Here is a 6,000-nt window from a genome sequence, read left to right as displayed (position 1 = left end):
ACTCATCTTTTCTTCTAAGACTTTCATAGTTTTAGCTCTTCAATGTATGTCTATGATCCAATTTGAGTTAATTTTGTATATGGTGTAAGGGGGCGGGTCAACCTCATTCTTTTGCATGTGACTCTCCAGTTGCCCCAGCACCTTTTGCTGAAAACACTCTTCTTTGCCCTTGACTTGAAAATCAATTGACCATTGTCGACTTAAAAATAGTCACAACCTAAAAGTTGAGAGCTGTGTTTTATTTGGTGGAAATTTTTAAGACATGAATCCCGGAGGTAGCATCTCAAGTAGCCTTGATAGAACTCTTCCAAGAAGGCAGGGGGAGAAGTTTTCAACAAAGGGCAGGTAGTCTGAACATCAAAAGTATTTTTGTGAATTAAAGAAAACCAGATATCTCAAGTTAGGGAATTTAGTGCTTTCCTATATATGGGAAGATGCAAGAGTTTGGGCTAACTGAATTCATTCCTTTCATATGCATCTCAGCTCTCTGAGGCCAATGTCTGTGTTTTCACCTTCCGAGTTCCTCAGGGCTCCCAGTAGCAAGTGGCTGCAGCCTGATTCCTGCCATATCACACAGGTGTTCTTTTCCCTCCTGAGTACTCTGGAGGGCTGGAATCACTGATGACTGCGATGTCCTTGTTTATTGACATAACAGGAAATATTCCATTTTCCAGTCCTTTCTCTTGGTCAGAAATTCGACCGATATTTGGGAGACATTTCATGACCAATTTTGGTCCCACGGTGCTGGGAGGCTCATCCCAGGTCAGGTGAAGGTTTTCATTGATATATCGCTCTAGGTGTTAGTTTCTGGATTAGACCCATTGATAGACAATGAAAGATTTTCTGGGTCCTCTGTCTTTTAACCTATTGTGATCCAGGAGATAGTTCCCTTCTTTTCTTTTCCCATACCTAGAGTCACAGTCTTATAATTATTGATCACACACAGAACTAAATATTTGATTAATTGTTTTAAGTCACAGTTACGTTTGTTGGAAGCCTGGTTATACACTCTGAGACAACAATCTTATAAAATAGAATATAAGTAATGTAGCTATTAATAGAAACATTGACAGAGTCATAGTGTAGTAGAGACACAGGCATAAACAATTTGGAAATGAAAAATAAATTAAAACAAAGATTAGTATCACTAGTTGTAATCCAGTTGTAATAAACCATCAAATCCATAGAAGAGCCAGCTAGAGAATCCAAATTTTGCCAGTATCAGGTAGAGAGAAAAAGTTAAATGTTTCATCTTTATTTACAAAGGCTTAATATATCAACTTGTGACAGTATCAGAGAAAAAGGTTTACTGGAAGACAGATTCAAGTTAGTATGTTTTCTAAAAAACTTTTAAGTTTTTTAAAACTTTAAAAGTTTTCTTAAAACTTTTATAAAAGTTATAAATTATATTTATCTATTTAGTCTCATGTACTTAATTCTTATTGATCTGCAGGAATTAGTCAGGTTTTCTATTAGAGTGTGTCATTTATTACCCAATTTAGTGGCATTAGCTAAAGGCTATCAGAAACTTACATTTGTTTAAATAGGTTCTTTTTATGAGTCTTTTTGAAAATCTTTATTATGTACAAGCAATATAAAATTATAATACTCTATGAAGGACAAATTTAAAATAGTATAGTTAAAACTTTGAATACAATGTAATTAGCAGGAAACTTGGGTATTTCTGTAACATATAACCTTTTAGGATAATAATTAGAATTATGACTGATAACATTATATCAGGACATATCAGATGTTAGGGATAAATTTTGGAATATCTATATTAATGACATTTATCTATACATTGGAGAAGGCAATGGCACCCCACTCCAGTACTCTTGCCTGGAAAATCCCATGGACGCAGGAGCCTGGTAGGCTGCAGTCCATGGGGTCGCTAAGGGTCGGACATGACTGAAGCGACTTCACTTTCACTTTTCACTTTCATGCATTGGAGAAGGAAATGGTAGCCCACTCCAGTGTTCTTGCCTGGAGAATCCCAGGGACGGGGGACCCTGGTGGGCTGCCGTCTGTGGGGTCCCACAGAGTTGGACACGACTGAAGCGACTTAGCAGCAGCAGCATCTATACATTACAACCTAAAGTTTACCTTCAATAACTTGACAATGTTTTTGAATTAAAAATAAACTTAATTCTCTCTGAGATGTCTCAGAGATGTTTTTTTGAAGCATCCCTGAGTCAGCTGGAGGCTAAAGGAGCTTTAGTTAGATTTTACTATTTGGGAAGTTTGTTAGAAATATTAAAAAAAAGTTTTAAAATACAACAGGATCATAGGTCACTGAAACAGTACTTGTTCACTTCACCAAAGTCACAAAAACAGTTAAAATAAATATGGCTCCCCTAAGGGCACAGAAACTCATGCAATTTGTTTTCAAACAGGAGCACTTTTAACAGAAAGAGAAATCAGATTCCAGTCTTGCATTAGCTTACTTAACAAAATCCATTTAGTTAGCTTCAAGGCTCAGATGGTAAAGCATCTGCCTGCAGTGCGGGAGACCTGGGTTCAGTCCCTGGGTTGGGAAGATCTCCTGGAGAAGGAAATGGCAACCCACTCCAATATTCTTGCCTAGAAAATCCCATTGATGGAAAATCCTGGTAGGTTATAGTCCACGGGGTTGCAAAGAGTAGGACACGACTGAGCAACTTACTTAGCACTTAAGCGTTGTTCATCCTAACTATGAATAAAATTTTTTCTTCCTCAGGCTTCCTTTGCATAATCTCTCATCACTTTCTATATTCATCCTGTCTCTCATTTTTCCATCTAAATATGATCAACCAGCTAATTTTTTTCCTCCATAAAATATAATCTCATTTCTCATATCTTTTTTAACTGAAAACATTTATTTTACTTCTTACTATATACTGAAATGTTACTGTATTATTCCTTACTGTATTATTTACTGACATGTTTAAATTAGAATCCTCAACACTTAAAACCTTAGTTTTTAGTAAAAGCTAAGAATTAAGCAATGAACTGTCTTTTACACTAGCATTTTATAGACTGGTTATCATAAACACCAGTGATAAGATTTTAAAACTTTTGTTCTCTTATAGAGAACATCTCGATGTGATAGCAACATTTTTTGATATTTCTAAATGTCTTTAGTTTTTTATTTAGTAATTGATGTTTCAGTATATTTTATTTAATAAACTTTTATCACAAATTAACACAGTTCTAGGACTTTCAGTCAGTCATTTCAGTTGCTCAGTCATGTCCGACTCTTTGCGACCCCCTGGACTGCAGAATGCCAGGCTTTTCTGTCCATCACCAATTCCTGGAGCTTGCTCAAACTCAGTTATCAAATATTTAGAAAGATTATTTTAGGTAGACATTTCTAAAATATAATTATTTTAAAGAATTTATCCCAATGTTTTTATCTCATTTACATTTACTTTCAGATTTCATAATATCAAGTTATTTTTCTTGTAACAGATCTAGTAAGGTCTTACATATTAAATCTAGGTAAAATAAGGAGTTACATAATTTTTATGACTCAACATGTCTATATTAATTAGATAAACAAACAAACATTAATACCAGATATCAACTTAATATTGAATATTTGCCAGTTCATGTGAACCTGAAAGTTACTTTACCCAATGTCTTTAAATGTAAGTGCTTTTTATTAAAATTAAAGAGTTATTTATAACCTACAAGACCTTTTAGAACTAACACCCAAAAAAGATGTCCTTTTCATTATAGGGGACTGGAATGCAAAAGTAGGAAGTCAAGAAACACCTGGAGTAACAGGCAAATTTGGCCTTGGAGTACAGAATGAAGCAGGGTAATAGAGTTTTGCCAAGAAAATGCACTTGTCGTAACAAACACCCTCTTCCAACAACACGAGAGAAGACTCTATACATGGACATCACAGATGGTCAACACCGAAATCAGATTGATTATATTCTTTGCAGACAAAGATGGAGAAGCTCTATACAGTCAGCAAAAACGAGACCAGGAGCTGACTGTGGCTCAGACCATGAACACCTTATTGCCAAATTCAGACTTAAATTGAAGAAAGTAGGGAAAACCACTAGACCATTCAGGTATGACCTAAATCAAATCCCTTATGATTATACAGTGGAAGTGAGAAATAGATTTAAGGGCCTAGATCTGATAGATAGAATGCCTGATGAGCTATGGAATGAGGTTTGTGACATTGTACAGGAGACAGGGATCAAGACCATTCCCATGGAAAAGAAATGCAAAAAAGCAAAATGGCTGTCTGGGGAGGCCTTACAAATAGCTGTGAAAAGAAGAGAAGTGAAAAGCAAAGGAGACAAGGAAAGATATAAACATCTGAATGCAGAGTTCCAAAAGAATAGCAAGAAGAGATAAGAAAGCCTTCTTCAGTGATCAATGCAAAGAAATAGAGAAAACAACAGAATGGGAAAGACTAGAGATCTCTTCAAGAAAATCAGAGATACCAAAGGAACATTTCATGCAAAGATGGGCTCGATAAAGGACACAAATGGTATGGACCTAACAGAAGCAGAAGATATTAAGAAGAGGTGGCAAGAATACAGAAGAACTGTACAAAAAGGTCTTCACGACCCAGATAATCACGATGGTGTGATCACTCACCTAGAGCCAGACATCCTGGAATGTGAAGTCAAGTGGGCCTTAGAAAGCATCACTACGAGCAAAGCTAGTGGAGGTGATGGAATTCCAGTTGAGCTATTCCAAATCCTGAAAGATGATGCTGTGAAAGTACTGCACTCAATATGCCAGCAAATTTGGAAAACTCAGCAGTGGCCACAGGACTGGAAAAGGTTCAGTCTTCATTCCAATCCCAAAGAAAGGCAATGCCAAAGAATGCTCAAACTACCGCACAATTGCACTCATCTCACACGCTAGTAAAGTAATGCTCAAAATTCTCCAAGCCAGGCTTCAGCAATATGTGAACCATGAAATTCCTGATGTTCAAGCAGGTTTTAGAAAAGGCAGAGGAATCAGAGATCAAATTGCCAACATCCACTGGATCATGGAAAAAGCAAGAGAGTTCCAGAAAAGCATCTATTTCTGCTTTATTGATTATGCCAAAGCCTTTGACTGTGTGGATCACAATAAACTGTGGAAAATTCTGAAAGAGATGGGAAGACCAGACCACCTGACCTGCCTCTTGAGAAATTTGTATGCAGGTCAGGAAGCAACAGTTAGAACTGGACATGGAACAACAGACTGGTTCCAAATAGGAAAAGGAGTCCGTCAAGCCTATATATTGTCACCCTGTTTATTTAACTTATATGCAGAGTACATCATGAGAAACGCTGGACTGAAGGAAACACAAGCTGGAATCAAGATTGCTGGGAGAAATATCAATCACCTCAGATATGCAGATGACAGCACCCTTACGGCAGAAAGTGAAGAGGAACTAAAAAGCCTCTTGAGGAGAGTGAAAGAGGAGAGTGAAAAAGTTGGCTTAAAGCTCAACATTCAGAAAACGAAGATCATGGCATCTGGTCCCATCACTTCATGGGAAATAGATGAGGAAACAGTGGAAACAGTGTCAGACTTTATTTTTCTGGGCTCCAAAATCACTGCAGATGGTGACTGCAGCCATGAAATTAAAGGATGCTTACTCCTTGGAAGGAAAGTTATGACCGACCTAGACAGCATATTCAAAAGCAGAGACATTACTTTGCCAACAAAGGTCCGTCTAGTCAAGGCTATGGTTTTTCCAGTGGTCATGTATGGATGTGAGAGTTGGACTGTGAAGAAGGCTGAGCACTGAAGAATTGATGCTTTTGAACTGTGGTGTTGGAGAAGACTCTTGAGAGTCCCTTGGACTGCAAGGAGATCCAACCAGTCCATTCTAAAGGAGATCAGCCCTGGGATTTCTTTGGAAGGAATGATGCTAAAGCTGAAACTCCAGTACTTTGGCCACCTCCTTCGAAGAGTTGACTCATTGGAAAAGACTCTGATGCTGGGAGGGATTGGGGGCAGGAGGAGAAGGGGATGACAGAGGATGAGATGGCTGGA

This window comes from Bos mutus, chromosome 9 (assembly GCF_027580195.1).
Source record: "Bos mutus isolate GX-2022 chromosome 9, NWIPB_WYAK_1.1, whole genome shotgun sequence".
Taxonomy (NCBI): Eukaryota; Metazoa; Chordata; class Mammalia; order Artiodactyla; family Bovidae; genus Bos; species Bos mutus.
Note: the sequence above shows the minus strand (reverse complement) of the source record.